Genomic DNA, 20,507 nt, shown 5'->3' on the forward strand with positions numbered 1-20,507 from the left:
AATAAGACTCTTTTGTATGTGTCATTTAGAGAGAGTGGAAATACAGAGTCTGCTAACTAGTATGTATTTTCATTGGGACTTTTGATGATAAATACATTGACGGGCATTAGATGCCCTTTACCAAGTTCAAATAAATGGTTATTTTTCAGTTGTCTCCGGGACTCTTAGGGAAGAAACACAGCTTCCTGGAAACCCCATATAAATACCTAAGCCAGGAGATGGGTTCCAGGAGCCTTGAGATTTTCTGAACTCTGATCCTTAGCAGAGATTCTTCTGTCTTGTTGCAAACAGTGTTACCTGGGCAGCTTTCCAAAAATACTGACATCTGTGCACATCTAGCACACTGGAGTCAGAATCGTTAAGGGTAGAGACTGGACATCAGTGTTTCTAAAATGTCCTGGGTGTGACTGTGTAACCAATATTGAAGATCAGTGACTTAGCTTTAGAACAAGGGTGGTGAGTACACTTACCTTATTTTCTCTGTCCCTGGATAGGGAACTTTCTCAATATATGTGAACATATGTCCCTATTGAACTTAATTCAGACTCAGGAAAATTTTAGCACTTTTCTCCAGAAAACTACTATGAACTAATCAGCATAGGCTGATGGAGAGGTTTGCCATCTTGGAGAAAGATTTGTGCTAACTTCTCTGTTCATAGAAGATAGTCAGTAGCTATTTAGGATGGATCAGACTGCCTCAAATAGTCTTCCACCAGATGCTTTCATACGCAGCTTGTTCTTGACCTAGTTGGGCGGCTGTTGGTGAGCAGAAGACAGAGAAGACATTCCTTTTTTTGGTCCAAAGATTCATAGGCCCACTCGAGCCATTTGCTAACTTTGAGGTTTATTTTAAAATAATCTCTGATTCAAGCTGGAATCCTAACTGATATTTTTTATTTGATACAATTGAAGCCAGTAAAATAATTAAAAACTGCATTGTTATGAAATAGGGAAGCATTCTATTTAATGTTAATGTGCTGAAAAGTACAGGTCACCCAAAGAAAGGCACTTTGGGTTAACGAGAGGCATTTCTTCCACACTGCATGCCCACTTCCTAGGGAAGGGCTAATGACAACAGTACGTGTCAGTAGACATCAGAGCCCTGTATTTCTCCTGCCAAAGGTTGACTCTAAGACTTCCAAGCCACAACAGTTAACCTGTGCCCTCCAAGCTTCCTCACTAGGAGTCTGAATAAATTTGTACTTCCTTACATTTAGAAACTTTATCTTCAACTTTTACTAAGCTAAACTGTTTATTTTCAAAATAATACATGTAATTTCTAATTACCTCTCCTAGGCAATTGCATGCTGTATTTACTTAATCCATTTGGCCTGTTATCCTACAGTCTCCTTAATTACCCACAAGGACAGAGAAAGTTGGCAAATATTCTCATTAACTCTTGGAATAAGGAGTTCACCAGCATCCTCTTGATTGACAGCCTTTCTCAGATGATGCTGTCCAAACCCCCCACTTTTCCTTTTCTGTGGGGAGGCTCCCAGGAGAGACCTGTGAGACTTTGTTAGAGGGGTACCATTTCTCTAGAATTAGGAGTTTAACCTGCTCTATATGCCCATTGACCTTCTGGAGATCCGTTTAGTTCCATCCCAGACTCTAGACCCACCAGAGACACGGCAAATCCGTATAAGGGTCTGTAATCACTTGAAATGGCAGAGCCAAAGGCAGCTTCCACATCCCATGTTTAAGCACACTATGAAATCAGCAGATGTGGAGGAAAACTTCATGTTCATTGTTGGATTCCCACTTTGCAATCACCAGACTCCAGAGCGAATAGGAACGATGTTAGCGCAGATGAGCCTGGGACGCGAGTGGCCTCTGGACCACATCAGACAGCAGAGTGGGGCTGGCCCTCCTCACCTAGATGACTGCCTGCTGGCTTCCCACAAAACATCCGCCATGCAGGTGAGCAAGGACTGTCTCATCCGTTCCTACTTAGAAGGAAAAAGCAGGGTAATTTGACTAGGGAAAAAGGACTTGACATCTCTTGCTGGTGATGAGGATGCCATGGTGAAATTTTCCTCTTGGAAGGATATTCTCTGCAAGTTGCCAAGGACAGGGCTCCAGAGACCTCAGCCGCGTGGCTTCTTGGAGCTTCAGCTGCTCACAAGCTGGATTTGTTACGTCCCATTTACTATCAACAATAATGATTGTTTACAGGTCTTCATCCTCTTCCCTTTCTGTGGCCACTAAGCCAGCCTTTCCAACTTCAATCTTGAGCGCCACCATCAGTACCATTGTTTGCCTCCACTATTATAAGGGCCATGTGTTTCTTTAAAGTGACTCATTTTTTTCAGTTATATGGACTTATTTTATTTTTTTTTTTTTTTATAGAGGCATGTTTTTATTTATTTATTTATTTATTTTATTTGTTTGTTTTGTTTATACATGCACTGGGTACAGTCAGAAGCATGGGAGGGTGAGAGAATTCACCAGAGCCAGAGTGGGGAGCAGAGCAGGCAGAAGGACTGAAGTACACTGCTGAGGGGAGCAGCGGGTGGCAGGAGAGGTCTGCGCACCATGTGGGATCCTCCTCCGGTGGCCGGGGAGCAGCCGGGGATCGAGCCGGCGCCGCAGAGGCCGCGGGCAGCTTCGCAACCCAGCGCTCAACCGCTGCGCCACCGGGGAGGCCCTATATGGACTTATTTTAAAGAAAAGCTGCAGCAAAATGTATAGAATGTTGCTATATATTTTCCTAATCTGCAATTAAAATAAAAAATGTTTTCCACCATTCCACATAAGATAACAGTGTGAATCCCCAGGGATACGAATTGCTGAAATAAAACAAAGGACTCATTTCTCTCCCTCCATTTTTTTTTTTTCTGATAGATTTGATATTAAAAGAAAACAACTACTCGGAGAAGGTCATTCTTTGTTTATGCAGGCAAAGGAAAGCAGAATAGGGCACATCACACAACTTCATCAAGTCAATGAGAAAAAATATATTGAATAGCTAGTATATTTTTCACACTACTGAGCCTTCTATAATAGAACTCCTTATCTAGTTGATCAATAAAAACACTATGCAGGCGAGGAAGCTAAATGGCATTTCCATCAGTGCTAAGGTGTCCACCTGTTTTCTCTCTCTCTTTTTTTCTAAAGATTGATTTATTTATACAAGAACCGGGGAACAGGCAGATGTGCGGGAGGGTGAGAGGATTCACCAGAGACAGAGTGGGGAACAGAACAGGCAGACTGATGAAATACACTGCTGAGGGGAGCAGCGGGCGTGACAGAAGAGGTCTGCATACCATGTGGGACCCTCGCCGCCGGGATTGAACTGGCACTTTAGAGGCTGTGGACAGCTTCACAGTGCTGTACTCAACCGCCTGTGCCATGAGGGAGGCCCTGTTTTCTCTCTTTTTTAACCCAGCGTGCCCTGGTGGGACAGATGTACAAGCAAGTATCTGCCTTTCTTACTGATACACAGTCGCTGCTTCTTTCCTCCCCACTATTTGTCTCATTTAGGTATGCGCCTGGCCCTTAAAAGGAGGGGAGAGAGGGTGTGGCATTTAATGCACCGTCATCTTCCACACAACTCAGCATCCCAGCACTGATTTCTAAATTAGGGCAGTGCCCCACCGAACACCAGATGGCATGTTCTTAAATTATTCTCTAAGTAATTATTTTTGAAGACAGTCTTAGTCTAAATGAAGGAAAAGTCTCCTGTGGTCATTATCTTCATGAAAGTTAGCACCCTTTAGATGATAAAAGTTCTGATACTGCAAAGCATTTAGAAAATCTCTTTTACTCATTCCCTGTCATCCGAGTCTATGTGTAGAAAGTATTAATGGTGTTGTCATCAGTATTATTGTATACCATGTTAAGAAAATTTGATGTATGCAATTTATGACTTATAATTCATAAATTAAGATGCTGCATTATCAAAAAACTTAAATTTCCTTAAGCTCTGATGGGCTAATCTGTTTACAGCAAATCTACCACACACTTTATTTATGTGATTAGAATAATCAAAGCTTGTAATTACGAAACTTTTCATGAAGATATAGATCATGTAATGTATTGTAGTTGGATTTTCATAAGCATTGGAATGGGTGAATGAATTAAGTACATGAATTTTATGCAAATACTGGATGACTTCAGTATTTTGATTTTGGTTGAATGTTTTTTGTCCTTTTTTTTTTTCTTTCAGAAACAGGCAGTAGAAATTTGGAGCCACTAAATAGTGGAGTCACTATTTTACTTACATATTTTCTCCAAGGAAATATTTGTAGGAAGCATAAAATGGGGGAATTATTATCCCAGTTTGGTGACTAACTAGACGGTGTCAAATCCAGAGACTCACCACCAAGACCAGTATCCAGAGCTTAGTACCTTTGTTTTCTTCTTAAACTTTGTTAAAAACAACAACAAAAAGCAACCAAAAAAAAAAAAAATAAAACTTTATGTTCAAGTCTTCAATTCATTTTGAGTTTTATACTTTATGTTCAAGTCTTTAATTCATTTTGAGTTAATTTTTGTCTATTTTATAAGAAAATGGTCCAGTTGCATTCTTTTGCATGTGGCTGTACAGTTTCCCCAACCCATTTATAGAGAGACTGTCCCTTCCCAGATACTGATTTCTAATGATGCACACCTGACCCAGGTCACAGTGCAGTGTTATTCAATAAGCAAGAAAAGAAATAAAATAAACATAGGCTGTAAAATTAAAGGCATAGAAAACAGCATGTCGGGTACAGTTTTCCTTCTTCCTAATCTCCTTTCACTTTCCTACCCCACCGTCCCTGCAGGACTGTCTCGCCCCACTGTCCCCGCGGGGCCCCCCGGCCCACTGTCCCCGCGGGAGCCCCCCGCCCCCTTGACCCCACAGAACCCCCGGCCCACTGTCCCCGCGGGAGCCCCCCCCACAGACCACACGGGGACTCCCGCCCCACTGACCCCGCGGGGACCCCCACCCCTCTTTCCCCGCGAGGCCTCCCCGCCCCACTGCCCCCGCGGGACCCCGCCCCACTGCCCCGCGGGACCCCCGCCCCACTGTCCCCACGGGGCCTCCCCGCCCCACTGTCCCCGCAGGAGGCGGCGCCCGCGCGGGGCTGCCGGGAAAGCCTGAGCGCGGGAAGGCGCAGCCAACATGGCGGCGGCCGAGGCGCCTCGCGGGTCTGGCCGCGCCCCGCGACCCCAGCCTGGCGTTTGAAGGTCAGCACGGGGCCTTTTCCATGCACAGTCGGGGTGCTTCCCGAGGGCGGCGGGAGCCCGTGAGCGGACGCCCTCCTCAGCCTCGGCGCCGCGGGCCGTGGGCTCTCCGGCTAGGGTGCGGGTGCAGGGGGCGCCTCCCTCACGTGCGGGGCTGCCCAGTTGGGGTGCCTGACGCGGCTTCTCGTGGGGAGACGCGGCGGGTGGGGTTGCCTCTGTGCAGGTCCCAGGAGGCGCCTTCTCCGCCTTCTAGCAGCGTCCAGGCGTCCCTGCGCGGCTTCCTCACGGCTTTGTCGAGGTGCAGCTGGGGTGCCCCTGGGCCGTGGTGGTTCGCGTGGCCAGGCCCCCCCCAAGCACCCACTGGACTCCTTGTCCTGGGGGGCTCGCGTGCAGGGTGAGCGTCTGAGAGGCCCCCACTCTTGCCCCTGGGCCTGGCTGAGGCCGCCTCACCTCAGGGGGGGCCGTGTCCCCTTCCACCCGCCTGTGCCTCGGGCCCAGCGGCCGGGGGGACCCCCTCCTACCCCCCCTTCCCGGCTGCCCCCAGCGCTGCGGGTGGCTACACAGGCTCTGGGCGCCTGAGAGGAAGGCCCGTCTGCGTTCCCCTCCCAGACACCCCGCAAGGGCGCCTGCCCCAGAGCTGCTTCTGTTCCAGGGCAGCGTGAGGGGCACCCCAGAGCCCCTAAACCCGCCGCTCCCTGGCTCTAAATGGGTTCTGCCCACCACGCATCAAGACAGAACACACTCCCGGGGTGTAGACTTGGTGGTGGCGGGGACAGTGATGCCAGAGCTGCGGTGAAGGGAAGAGCCGGAGAGAACAGACAACAGTTTCCATTTGAAAGACCCAGAGGTAAGGCCCAAGTCTAAGGCACCCATAGGGAAGGGGCAAAAAGGGCCAGAGACGTCTGCAAGGAATGGAACAAAATCAAAATACAGATAAAGGCTGCCATTGTCAGCCTCCCACCCCCGGCTGTCACCCACGTCTGCTTCAGGCGTCTCCTTCCAGGTCCCCCAAGTCCCTGGTGCACATCCTGGGCCCAGAAGCAAGAGCAGCTTCTTCCCACGTCTCTGCACCATGCGCCTCCTCCAGGTCTCCTCCTTGCTCTCCATCAACCTTCTGCAGCCTCCTCTAGCTTCTGTGTGTCTCAGCTCCACCCTTCCTTGGGAGGCAGGGAAGCTGGAACCTCCCCTTTCCCTGGGACCACCCTGTTACATTTCTAGAATCACCCAGAAAGCATCTCCTCAGTCGGGACGCTTGGGCCAACTCCCAGAAGCTGTGATGGAGTTTTCCCAGCACCCCGGGGTCACCCTCACAGTGTCGGGGTGCAGGGCTGGGTTGGTGCCGTGAGGGTGTAACCCACTCCCCAGCAGCCTCCTCTGCCGCCTGCAGGTGACACGCAGAAGCGGCCTTGGAAGGTCGCGGCACATCCGCTGCCCTGTGCCCTCTGTGAGCAGTTCATGATCTAATTGTTGAAATTTCTGTCAGAATAAAACTCTCCATCTGTAAAGAGGCGCTCAGGAAGAAAAATGTCAGGCACCGAAGGTGTCAGAGCACAGCGATTTTTTCAGCGGTGACACTGGAACGGAGGCGGGGGTTCTCGGAGGCGGAACTGGGGGAGCAGAGCCTCCGTCTGTGTTCCCATCTGTCTAAACGCCCCACAGCCTTCATGCCCGACAGCTTCCAATCTATGCTTACGTGCCCACGACCAAACAGTAGATGCCTTCAACCTTGGCGAAAAAGGTCCTCTGTCAAGGCCACCTCACTGCAGTCCAGCCACGGGGCCCTGAACTGGCTTCTTAAGTTTCTCGGAGCCTCAGTTTCCTTTATGTTATCAGGGCAGTTTTACTAGAATGTTCTCGGGTTAGCTGAGTCCATGCGTGCGTGCACACTGCCTGAAACAGTCCTGGCACAAATTCCTAGTTCTTAGAAAACAGAGACTAGCTAGCTACAAAAAGTAAGCACTATGATAATCTACCGTGGCCTAAGACAGGGTAATTGGCCTTTGGACGATGCAGATAGAGACTATGGCTGTGGAGAAGCTGGCTGGAGGGGTGGCGTAAGCAGAGGCATGTGATTTGGGGCACAGAACAGAGCATGCCAGGGACTGACATATTTCGGGGTGAAGCACTTGATGGTGAAAAAACAGCTGTGAGGAGTCTGCTGAGCTCTTGAAGCATGTTATCTCCGCGAGCTTGAGAACAGTGGTCCCGTTGTGGAGATCTCAGATCAGAAGTGAAGAGGGTAGCAGTTCCTAAGTGAACGAGCTGGGATTTGCATGACGAGCGAATGGGTAAGAAAACCTGAGTTCTGCTACTACTCTGCTGTTGTAGCCGTCAGAGGCCCTGCGCAGCACCAGGCGCCAGACGTGGGGACCCCGGCTGGAGAGGGCCTGTGAAGGTATCAGAATGCACTTGCCTTTACTGTTCACAGAGTTGACCCAACAGGAATTTCTCTGTCTAGCGTCCACGTGGAGAGACGAGTCCCTGACCTGTGCAGAATGTCATCACCAGCAAAGCACTTGCACGTGGAGGGTTCATTTCACTCCAAGAGTGCTGATGTTATAAGTCCATTCAAGGGCTTTGTAGACAGGCTTAGGGATCTCCAGAGAAACAGAACCAGTAGGAGAGGTGTGTGTCGTGGCTACATGTGTGTTGTGGAGTGAGAGACATTTTGATTCATGTAATTGTGGGGTCTGGGGGTTTAGATGCATAGGGCAGGCCGGCAAGCTGGAGATCCAGGCAGCTGCTGTGGGACAGTCTACAGAATATGGTTCTCCTTCAAGGACTGGGAGCTTAACTTTGAACAAATGATTCTAATAGTTTCATGAGTGTTTCTTAAGTACGGGATTTTGCTTGCATGTGAATTGTGCTCACATGGAGCAGAATTTAGTGAGAGAATAAACATAAACAAATACAAAACAACACAAAATGAAAAGATTGTGCAAATAATATGAAGGAATAAACAAGAAGATTCTGCTTCTGGCTTGCTGTAGAGGTGGGATCAAAGGCCTCTCAAAAGGAAGTGTTTATGGGAGTCCTGAAAGCTGGGAAGGCATTCGGCCATGGAAGAGACATATAAAAGGCTTTCAAACTAGTTAGGAAGTGTCGGGGAGGAAGCTAATCTTCCCCTAACCTCCTTGTTTGTGTGGCTAGAAAATAATTAAATTGACAAGAGAGATTAACAAGAGAAAAGACAACTTCTAATTATGTGGGCATGAAGGCCCGTGCATAGAATAATGGAACCTGTCTTCTGGGCATTCCAGTGTGTGAGATGGTCTCTAGAAACGGGCCAGTGACTTAAACACAGCTACGTCACTTGTTTAAAAGTTGCTTCTTTGAAGGATTGAACTTACTTGGTTATAAACGTCAGCTGCAAGCAAAAGGATGCCCGTCATGGGCTCCACTACCTCTGAGGTGAGTGAGAAGCTGTGGGACATTACTTGGGGACAGCTCAGGCTGACCTGTCTCAGATCTGGAGAGTAAGGTGACGCATGTCATTCAGTATTTATATCATGTCCACAGAGGATGGAGAGGCTGCCACGCTCACCCCCTAAGTCACCGAGGGGTCTGGTAGAGCAACTCATTTCCTTCTCCACCAGACCTTGGCTTCATGCAGCTATTTCTTCTTGCTGTACTTCAGTCACATACCAGGCACCCACTCAGAGCAATTAATTATCTTTAGCTTCTCTGAAATTACTGTCCAATCAAGTAAATACAAAAAGACAGAGTGTTACAAAAAATAATTCCTATCTGGTCTTCTCATTAGCTACCGATTGAGTAAACAGAATATGATTTGCTTCTAGGATGTGAGTTTAGCAGAGACGGAGTCAGGCTGTCTCCGGGCTGTTCTCTCTGAGATTGTCTGAGGGTCTTTCAATTCACTGCCCCTCCCGCGTCTGCCCCGCCGTCACTGGGCAGCTCTGATACGCGCGTCTGCTTTAAAATGTGTCTGCCTCCAGGCTCATGTGACTTTGTGGATTCATCTGGCTCTTAAGCACCTGACAAAATCCCATAAAAATAGCTTAAATGAACCTTTAAAGCAGCACACTATTTTCAGAATTTTAAAGAGAGTTTTAGGTAATAGGGGAATGTGGCTTATTTATTTTTTATTTTTTTGGTGCTAGAGCAAACAACTAGAAATGTAAGTGTTACGACTCCTGCATTGTAATGGTGGATTTTGCTCTCCTGGCAGCATTTTTATCGTAAGACGGATGACGAGGTGTTCCCACACCGAGAGATGATGGCCAAAGGGAGCGCTCAGAATGGACTGGACATGAATGCTGGCATCAGTGATGATGCTGTCGTTGACATTTCGCAATTGATGGTTCATGTTCCTTTTATCTCATTATGGCAACTTAAGTGACTTGCCTCAGATCCCATAGCTTGTAAACCTGGAATCAGGAATAGAACAATCTTGAATTAAGGTTTTTCCTGAAAATTGCCACCTAATTTCCTGAATCAGCTATACTAGCACTAAAACTGGAAAGCTGGGTCCACCGTCTTTTGCCATCATGTTTTGGTGTTTCTACGCTCGCAGTTACTCTGAATATTGAAGATAGGAAAATATCTCCCGCTGTCATCACATCAGCTGCAGAGGTGAGATCAGACCCAGGGTGACCTTGGTCGGGTCACCCACCAGATTGGGTCACCCACCAGGTCGGAGCCGAGCCCAGCCAGTAGGACGATAGTGACACGGCTGTGAACTGCTGCCTGACTGACATGAATAACTGAACCAAACAGTGAAGACGGTGTGACAGATAAATCAGCTCATGTCATGGGGACGCAGGGGGCAGATACAGTTGGACCCGAGGACTCAGTGGCACCATCGGGACCCACCCTCCCGCTCTCTGTCTGTCATTGCTGCCTTCAGCAGGCCTGGCAGCCGAAGTGTATGTTGTTTAAGCCTCAAATCAAACATTCACTCCAGAAAGTCAAAGTCAAACTCTGACTCCATCTGCTGAACGCAGATGAATCCAAGTCACATGCCCACCTGGGATCTTGGGTGCAGGATCCGCCCAAACCACGTGCGATGAGAGTGGATGAGGGCGGGAACCCCAAGGAGCACGGGGAGGAGGCCCGTTAAACACGAGGAGCTGAGTGCTGCGTCGAGAAGAACCCCCGCAGTGTGACCCCGGCGAAGCCGCGGAGAAGAGGCCAGTGGCCGGCCGGGACACAGCACGCACGCTCGCTCTCTCCAGCACCTTGCAGCCCCCGGGGGGCATGGCACCAGTGGGGGGTCCCCACGTCATCACGTGTATGGCCTTGTCCAGTTTCCCTGTGGATGCAGAAAGTGAAGGGAAATGGATGTCCTACAGGACCCGCCGTGCGCTAGAGAAACGTGGCTGTAGTGCAAGTTGGGTTAAGTTGTAAATAAGCTTGAGCTAGATTTAACTCCAAGAGGAACCTGCAGTCTGCCCTTCTGCTACCTGGCCTTCCCATCATCAAAGGGTGAAAGTTTTCAGCAGATGACGGCTCCCTTCCAGAGGGCTGGGGAGAAGCAGAGCTTTTCTCTAAGACTCTCTTGGGTTTCTACTGTCTGTCTTGAGCCAATAAAATAACAGTCACAGCAGGACAGGCCAGTCCCTCTTTCCTTGCCATGTTACGAGTCTCTGCCATGGTCTCCCCCATCCACCACCCCGGCTCTGAGTCTCCGTGTTCCTGTTCCGTGTGTCTGTCTTCTGTGGACGTCACCTGCCCAACTGCGTCATGGGGAGCAAATGGTTTATTATACCTTCCTGGCAGGGATTCCTTTCCCTTGGGGGTCAGGGAGATGATTCCCTCGCAGCCTGTGTTCTTTGGTCTGGGTCTGAGTGTGAGAGGAGGGCAGGAGAGCCGCAGACGAGAATGTCCTGTTGCCAGGGAGGCAGAAGCTGCCCACAGTTCTGCCCGCCCCCAGGTCGGTGACCTTGTCCCCGCATCCTGGAGTCCCCGTCAGCGGCTCCATCCCAGCCTCTCCCCAGAAAGGTGAGTCATGAGTCAGCTTCCCTTAGACTTCCCAGCTCGCTTTATTTCGATGGTTTTGCTTGCAAGAGGGCTCCAGAGCCCTAGTGCACAGGACTCTCTGCTTGGACGTGAGCCACTTGCAATGAAATGTGAGGTTCCATACTCGGTTTGGCAAAATCATTCCCAAAGTGTTGACCTACGTGATCAGAAGTTCCGAACCGCCAGCGCTGGGCTTGCTGGAGAGCCGTGGAGGGTGTCTGTGGAGTCAGGATAGTGGCAATTCATTAGTTATGACTCTAGGAGAGACAGAATGGCTTTCTGGCAAATTGTGTATTCCACGTGTTCCCGGACTTTGGCACCCCCCATCGGGAGGCCTCGGGAGGAGAGTGTTGGGGGAGGTGGCGCTGACGGTCACAGCGAGTCAACAGGACATTCAGATTGGCTTTTCATTTTGATACACAGCTCAGAGACTTCCGAAGGAAAGAGACATGAGTCTTGACACTTTAACTCTCTGGAGGGAAAATAACTGAGTGGACGTAGTTGAGCGGCTACTCTTTGCTTCTCTAGGCGGCCGCGGCCCTTTCCTGACATGGCACCCTGGTGACACCCGGGTGTATTTAGTGGCGTCTGCAGGGACCTCCGCTCTGACGGGAGAGTTCACCTGGGCTGGCCCCTGTAGCCGTTTGACTAGAATCTTCCTGAAAGTGTCGTTTCTGGTATTACACAATGAAGGCAGAGATGCCTTCTACTCTTCAGTGCCTAGAAGAATGCTGTGTTATTCTGTGGTGTCTGGTAAATGCCCAGACATTTTTTATTAACCAGCTGTGGCATGACGCCGTAAGAATGCGGAGTCAGATAGCCTTGATCCGGTCCCAGCCCCGGATCGCCTGGCACTGAGCCTTGACAAGCCCTCGATTTCTCTGCTTCCCTTTGCAACTTGCAAAATGGCATGAATAATAAATAGCTGCTGGGTCACTGATGAGCCAGTGCATTAAGTGAGCGGGTATCTCTACAGCGGCTCGCTACAGAGTCAATCCGTCGAAGGCGGTGTCTTGTCTATGAATGTGGTGAATTGGGGGGCGGTAAGTGCATCCACAGGAGAGGAAAGGGGCCTGGCACTGGTGCTTCCAGAAGCTCACTGAGAAGAAAGAACAGTGACCTTAGAAGGGATTTGACAGAAGAAAAGGCTGGGGAGTGGGTGGAAGTTAGGCAGGAATCTGGAGCAGGCTGCCCAGAAAGGGCTGTTTTTGCCCGTTAAGGGATGCCTGGGTCACTCCCACATTCTCGGGGGGCTGGGCCCTAAATCATGGTTTTGACCATGTGATGGAAACCCCTTTGTTCCCTTTAGAGGTCTTCGGGGGCCAGATGTCCCCAGTGAGCCCTACAAGACAACTCACGTAGTGGTGGTTACTGTGATGGAGTGAGATAACAGGCCCTTCACCTGTTTCCCTCGTCCCTAGATTCTCACGCAAGCTAAGAAGTGCACCTGACACCTTACACCGTGATTTGATTTCTTATCGCTGTGGTTAGTGGGGCACCAAGTCAGTCTAATCCAATGTAGAAAATAATGTGGTAGAGGGGCCTCCCCGGTGGCGCAGTGGTTGAGCGCTGGGCTGCAAAGCTGGCCGCAGCCTCTGCAGCGCTGGTTTGATCCCCGGCTGCCGGCGAGGGTCCTCTCCTGCCACCCGCTGCTCTCCTCAGCAGTGCATTTCTTCGTCAGTCTGCCTGTTCTGCTCCCCGCTCTGGCTCTGGTGAATTCTCTCACCCTCTTGCGCTTCTGACTGTACCCAGTGCTTGTACAAATAAATAATAAATCTTTAAAAAACAATGTGGTAAATGAAAGCCAAAACGTTTCGGTAGAGATGTCCTTGTAGATGATGATTAATTAGTAAGTACTCAAAAAAGTGAACCTGCATTCTCCATCTTTCTGTTTACCATTTCAAACTTGAAGCCAACAGCAGTACTGTGGCCTGCTGCCATTTGTAAGCCTCACGATGAAAGATTTCCGGGGAAGAGGGACGCACGTGGAGCCGATGGGGCGGTGGGGCTTGCTTTCCACCTGCTCCGCATCGTGGCCTCATCGCGATGGAGGAGTTCTGGGAAGGCCTTTTCATCCCCCACTTGTCTCTGAGTGTGGCTGAGAGCAGCATGTCTTCCTGGTACTTTCCTCTGGGATTATTCTGCTTACTGAAATCTGCTGTTTTCTTTATGGGTTTGTACAATAAAACTATTTAGATGAGCTGAAGTGCAGCTCCTTTCAGATGCGGTAATTCAAGCTGGCTTTTAGATGGCTGTCTCTAGAATGCAGAGTGCAGAGCAGAATCAACAGCGAGCGGCCCTGTTACGCTGGCCGTCTTTGAAACACTGGAAAGTGTTTTCTGAGCTTGGCAGCCTCCCGAGAGACGGGCATCAAACAGCTCTGCGGAGGGCTGGCCGATGGCACCGAGGCTGCTGATGTTTGAAGTGTCTCAGTAGAATTGGAAGGAAGAACTGAGTTTTCCCTGAGTGATGAAGCGTCCGCGGCTTCTGATTCGTGTGTCCCCTTGGGGGACTGGATTCCATCAGCCTGAACTTCTCTTCCGCGGGCGTGTAGGGCGGGGCTCTGTGTGTCTGCATCTTGCGGAGGTGCGGGCCTGAGGAGGCGTGAGAGGGAGCGCAGGCTGAGGGTCGGACTCGGCCCCGTTCCCGCTCTGTAGACCTGTGTTCTCCTGAGAGGAGACCCCGAGGCTGGATGTGGGCACAGGCAGCTCCCGGGCAGGTGGCCCTGGAGCACAGGTGAGGGCGGGCACCATGAGATGAGGGATAGAGACCAGCGCCATGTGTTAGCGGTGGATAAGTGGCACAGGGGCCCCCCTCACCCCTCCTGTGTGCTTTGGGGTTCCCCCTGCAGGCAGGTGAAGTTGACCTGTTCTCATGGACTGAATGTCGCCCTCAGCACGTCAAACCCCACCCTTCGAGGGGGCCCCACGGGGAGCTGAACTGCCCCCAGGGGGCCAGCAGAGGCGGCCAGGGCCTGGCCTTGACGTGCGGGCGCTGCGGGCGTGAGTGGGTGCGTGCAGACGGGCTGGGCCGTGGGCCGTGCAGCTGGGCACTGAGAGGAGAGGAGAGGACTGTGGAGCCAGAGTCCGTCTCGAGGAGATCGTCCACAGCGTGCTCTGCCCTTGATGCCTCTGTCAGCCCCGCGGGTGACTGTCACTAGCAAGCGGCAGTGGCTTTCTGGCCCCTGGCGGGACTTGCTTCCTGGACAAGCTGTGCTCGGGGCCGCTGCCTTCTCTGGCCTGGCTGGCTCGTTCAGCTCCGGTCTCTAGTCTGCAGCTCAAGCGTCTCCTCTTGTCCCCATGGACGCCGTGGCTCCTGGCAGGGTGAAAGATGGGTTTTGAAAACCACAGCCCGTCTGGGTCTCATCCCTGAAACCTCCTGCGCATGAGACGGGAAAGAAGCCAGTGATTTTCTACTTCCCCTGATGAGTTGCATTATTAAAATCAAAATAACATCTGGCTTTTATCTTTGTCTTCGTAATTGCCAGTGCACTTCAGTCACCTTCCAGCGCAAAACCCTTGCTTAAGGAAAATCTAAAAGTGTAGTATCAAGAGTCTCTAGAGCTGTTTCTCGTGACATTGTGACAGAACCAGGTGCAGACGGCATGGGCATGAATGGGTGCAGCTGCATTCCAGAAAAGCCTATTTGTGGAGATTGTGGAGTTGGTCCCAAAAAGGGTCAGTGGGTCTTCTCAGTGTGTCCAAAACGGGCCTCTCCCAATAGGTGGCCCCTTCATGGGCACTGAAGGGCGGGTGAGGCCCCAAAAGCCCAGGAGGTTTCCTGTCACTACTTAAGAACACAAGTTATTTTGGGTCAAGAGCAGTGGAAACCCTAAGAACTTTTGATCCTTTGTACTTTCACCTAATCTGAGAAGCAATCGCGATCACTTTTTCGTGACCTAGAGGAGTTTATTTGGACTGGGGAGGGTGCGGGGTGGGGGGAAATTAGGCTGCAGGGTTATCACAGAATACACCTCCCCACTGAGGCACTTGTCTGTACCCTCAGAAAGAGGAATCCTCCCTTGAGTCTCATGCGGCGTCGTGCCTGTCTGTCCTTGATGGCGCCGGTTCTTAAATACCAGGTAAATACCCCCAGTCTGCCTGCTGTTCTTTAGAATTTACAGCTATGAAAGTTCTCAATATGTGTGTTAATAAATTGATATTTTTTCTTTTTATCTGATACTGTTCCGATGATTCATTTAACCCAAGATGAACCCTCGGGGGTGAGGGATTCCCCTGCCGTGCCTTCACAATACTAATATTTGATTTTCATACAATTTTTCTGTCCTAAAAAGAGTCCTAGAACTCTTTAAAAATATTAACCACTTAAAATGCGAAACGTCTTAACCCCTGGGCGCCGAGCTCTTGCGTGCGGAGCATCAGTACTCGGCTCATCGTGAAGTCCCAGATTTAGCCAACTTTAAATACCCTCCTTTCTCTCCTTGGACTTCTGGAAGGCTCAGGCGGCAAGGAACAGCAGGGAGGCACAAAGCCTGAGATGGGCAGCCTGACAGTCTGTCGTGGTTCAGGCCATTGCCACAGCACCATGTAGCTGGTGGCTTTGATGACAGACATTCATTTCTCACAGCCTGGAGGCCGGGGACTCCAAGGTCAAGGCACCCCCAGACGTGGCGTCTCTCTTCCTGGCCCTTCCCTCGCCGGCGCTCGTGGCCCTGTGTCCTCACCTGGAGGGGGAGGGGGCAGGCACCAATCTCATTGTGTGGCTCTACTCCCTTGACTTCCTCTAAATCCAGTTTCTTCCCAAAGGCATTACCTCCAGCCATTCCAGTGGGGAGCAGGCTTCAACACATGCATCTTGGAAAGTCAAGAATGTTCAGTCTAGAGCCAAGTCTTCCAGACAAGGCTTGTCAGTCAAACTTTAATGCAGACTTTGAGGTCTGTTGGCATATGTGATAGTGTTCCTCAAATTCCTAGATGGTGATATTTTGAAAAGATTCAGAATCATGTGTTTAGAATTCCCTGTCTTTATGTAACTCTGATGCTGTCGGCCCCACTCTAGTTCACCCTCTGCCTAGAGCTATTTCCTCGAGGGCCGTATGATTAGTGTTGCACTGGACATCACAGTCCATTCAGAGCCAATAGCGGTGTCTTGCTCCGCAGATGCTGGGGCAAAGGGGCGGTCCTCTGTTTTGATCTCTTTGAGCCAGAGAGACTGTAAGACGGGAACTTTAGCAACAGTCTGGGTGCTGAAAGGTGATTATCTTTGAGCGTCAACTTAACTCCTGAGGGAACCAGAATATGGACAGAAAGGGCCCATCAGACTTGAAATGACCCTCGCCTCACATTTCCTATCACGTATTCCCAATACAGTCCCTGTTTGCTTGTGTTAAAATAGTCCGGATTTCTGTCACTTACAACTTATGAGAGCCCTAATTTATATAGTCTGTTCTGGGTCAAGCAGCTATAATTCCTTATCTTTGAAACCAGCTATGCAAGTGACTGGTCTGCAGAATCGGTGATTCCCCGTCGCGCTGACCTCACCACGAGTGTCCGCATGGCAGAGATGTGGCCGCGAGTGTCAGCGCTTCTGCTGTGACTCCAGCTCCTGAGTGCATCTGAACGCAGGAGGCAGGTAAGAGATGCCGGCCCCTCCTTTCCTAGCAGGGCAGAGGCGGTGTCCTCAAGGTTAAATGACAGGTGGTTCCCCAGGTGTCATGAGTGTGGGGAGACAAAGGAGAATGGCATCCTTTTATTTAGTTAAGTCATTTTATCCTATATTTTAGGTAAGATCTTGTATTCTTAAAAAAAAAAATGAGCCAAATGTTTGCCCTGCACATATGGCTTTAAAAGAAAATAAAAATAAAAGCCCCATTTCCAGCTATCGTTGTGACTTCCCAGGTGCTTGGGAGCGCTGAGTAGCTTTGGAAACCGGGGGCGCTGCGGGGCACAGGCAGAGCCGCCTGTCTTCCAAGCGCAGTTACCCTGGGTCACTCAGCCTGCAGGTCTCGTCCCTACAGCCCTGCAGGACCCAGCGGTGAGGCTGCTGGCTGCCCGGCCCAGGCCACGCCTTGCACACCGCCGGTCCCGCGCACGCCCTCTGACTGTCCCGGTGGTCAGAAGCCTCCAAAATGGGCTTTGAAATGGAATAACAGAGCAGGTTTTCTTTCTTAATGTTTTACTGGGAGTGAATCAGCGCGCGTGAGGAGAGCTGTCTGAAGCGCCCTGCGTGGTGCCGGCGCAGCAGGAGGCCAAGTTTGCGTTGAGACAATAGAATCATCCCGCTAAACCTCAAGTTCTGGTGTTCCCAAGTAGAGTTGGCTCCTCACCTTTTCCTTTTCCTTTTCCTTTTCCTGGAAAATTCCTTTTGGTCCCTCAAGAGAGAAGTTTCTTTGTAAAGTCTTTGGCAGTTTCCACCAGCAGAATTACCCTTCCTTTCTCCAGTGCTCCAGCCAAGTCGGTATACATGCATAAGTATTGTTATTGAAGATGGCAGTGGATAAATCCCAAATTTTACCTCCTGTATCTTCTTGAAGATATTACACGTTGTTTACTTTAGACCTCCACATCTGACAGCAGTGTTTGACTCAGCATATTAGTCAGTATTTGCAGTATTTGTTGGGTAAATGCCTAGATCACCAGGATGCCGCCCGCCCAGAGCATTTAGCTGCTCCTGGATGGTAAGTGTTAGCATAAAGTAAAGAAATGGAAATTAAAAGTTATTTCAAAATCCATTCCCATCTCTACCTCACTGAGGTAGACGATTCAACAGGGTGATCTATCCCTCCACAAGTCCTCCCATCTCCTGTTACTGTTGCTCAGCAACACATCAGCCAGAAACTTAGCACTGACAGAAACAACAGCTCCATCAGCTCTGCTGCAAGTGGCCCTGGCGGGCTTAGCTGGTGGTCTGGCCCCAGACTCTCCCACGGTGCAGCTGGGGCAGGGAGGATTTGGCAAGGGCTGCAGAATGGCTTCCAAGACACATTCCTCGGAAAGTTGTTGGCTGAGGCCTTAGTTCCCAGCTGGTTCTGGGTGGGAGGTCGTGGCCCCGTCCCCAGGGACCCTCTCCTGGGAGCTGCTCGAGGGTCCTCACACCCTGGCTTTCCCCAGAAAAGCCAATTCAATTAAGAGCAAAAAAGAGTGCACGGGGTCGGTGACTGCCCAGCCTCGAGAGTCATGGCCTCACGGGGGATGTGTTTGTGGGTCAGTGCCGAACCCCGATCTGAGGTGGGCCTCACAAGGGGCAGGCGTCCTTGGGGGCCCTCTGGGCCTGCCTGCCTCCAACATAGACAGTTTGGGTATTGTTTTTAAAAATACATAGTCATGTTATCTACATTTATTTGCAGGTTTTTTTCCTACATAAAAATACCTCACTGCCCTTCCTCCAGTTGGCAGACATGGATCAGAGTCACTCTTTATGTCGCAGCTCAGAGTCAGTTTCTTCTCCATGTCACCTCAGGCCCTTTGCTGTTCCCTAATGGTAGGGTAAAGTACTGGTGTCCTTATGCACATACTCTGGCTTTCACTTGTAGAGAGCCTGCTGGAATAGGGATTGCTTGATCAAAAATAGATACTCATTTTCACTTCTCTAGACACCGCTGGATTTCAAGAGGGCCAGCCTTGCTTTGCGCCACAGTGCACGCCCATGCCTGCCTCCCCCGTGGCCCAGCTCTGAATGTTGGCGTATGTTTTGGCACTGATGGACAAGAGAAACACCGTGTTGGCATCAAGTGAGGCCTGACATCACTTCCCAAGGGTATAGACCTTATGTCTTCTCCTTTCTGAAAATTGCCCCCTTGTAATTTTTACTATGATGATGTGTCTCTTTTTCTCATTAAATGATAGGAAACTTGGTATTTGCACATAACTCAAAATATAATTTAATTTCTTCTTGGCAAGGTTCATAGTATAACATCTTAAAAAGTGTACTAGGTATCCCATTTGGTCACCTTTTGGACTTGATTTACCTAAAGGGCTCATAGGGATCAGACATAAGCAAAATATTGAACAGCATTTTTTTTTTTTTTTTGAGAACTTTAGAAGACTAGGTGAGGAACTGGCTGGAGACGTTAGTAAATGAACCCTCTGCTCCGCAAAGTGTTGAATTAAGCAGTCTGTTGACTTTAAGGTTACCTTGGAGATAGACCACAGAATTTAAAATGCAGTCACTCAAAAAGCAAAATTGCTTGGGAATAAAAGGCAATAATTACTATTACTCTTTCTGCAACTAGAGAGAGAGAGAGAGAGAAAAAAAGACAACTCCCACTCCAAACCTTGAAACCTCAGCAGATACCTGGAGACTCTTGAAATGGTGTTTTGTGATCAAAGTCACAGTCCTTAGGGTAAGCAAACTGCAGGCTCCCTCTCGCTGTGTGTTTTTAAACCTGAGCTACTTTGATTGCTTTTCTGTCTAAACACAATAAACACCCTTGACCTTGAATTATACCGTTAGGAGATAAAAATCTGGTCTCTGGAGGAGTACTAAAAATGAATTCCTTGCTCTCTAGCATTTTAATGAACCGTGTGGCCAGTAACAAATCAATAAAGATGGTATGACAAGCTGTGATTAAGTGATTTTTAGATAAAACCCCCAACATGATCAGCATCACCATGTCAGCTATCTAAAGCCCATCTCGCCGCTGGCTGCACCATGGCTTCGGGATTCATTTGGGCTCATTAGCAGTGACGTTTATTTGGGGAAAGAGCAGACAATAAATTTTATTGCTGTTCTGAGCAGTGGCTTAAAGTATATTCTTAGATGTCAGTCCTTGCATGCTGTATTGAGGAGTCTGCAGTGGAGGCCTCCCGTGGCTTTGATTATTTGGCAAATATCCCCTGTAAGTCTGTAGAGCAGAGCATTGGCCCACGAGCCTCGCTGGTGAGCTCTGCTTCAGCTCCATGGCTCTGCCCTGGGCGGCTGGGAAGACAGGCCGTTCTTCGCTGGTGTCTGTTGCCCTCTGAGAGCCCGCCGGGAAGCAGGTGGAATTCCCAAATCAGGGCAAAGGAAGGTGGTGTTATTTTGCACAGGGGCTGTTTACAAAGGCAGGTGGGATGTAGTTGTAATAGCATAAAAACGTAGGGTCCAGGAATGTGGAGTTGCTGTGGCTAATGCACTGTAAGCGGGTGCGGGCAGGGCGGAGGGAGTGGAGCCGGGAAGGAATCCTGCGAGCAGGTCTGGGAAAAGCAGCGTCCCAGGCTGGGAAATACCCGGGAGGTGACTCTGGGAGGCTGCCAGGGCACTGTCCCCAGCTCTCAGTTTTTTCTGGTGTTTTCTTGAGAAATAACTGGCTTGCAGCACTAAGTTTCAGGCATAGAGCAGAACGGTTTGAGTTACGCTTACTGTGCAGTGACGACCACCAAGGTCCAGCTCACATCCGTGTCGCACATAGATTCAAGGAG

General features: G+C 49.8%; 1 long non-coding RNA gene across 1 annotated transcript; it reads left to right on the top strand.

Moving 5' to 3' along the window:
• The first annotated feature begins 5,140 nt into the window (after window positions 1–5,140).
• Window positions 5,141–19,579, top strand: LOC119255101 (uncharacterized). Its single transcript, XR_005127420.2, has 3 exons — window positions 5,141–5,172; window positions 16,596–16,740; window positions 18,701–19,579. It is a non-coding gene; the product is annotated as an uncharacterized LOC119255101 (long non-coding RNA).
• Window positions 19,580–20,507: the final 928 nt, after the last annotated feature.

This window comes from Talpa occidentalis, unplaced genomic scaffold (genome assembly GCF_014898055.3).
Source record: "Talpa occidentalis isolate TD23 unplaced genomic scaffold, MPIMG_talOcc4v2.1 talOcc4.10, whole genome shotgun sequence".
NCBI classification, from domain to species: Eukaryota; Metazoa; Chordata; class Mammalia; order Eulipotyphla; family Talpidae; genus Talpa; species Talpa occidentalis.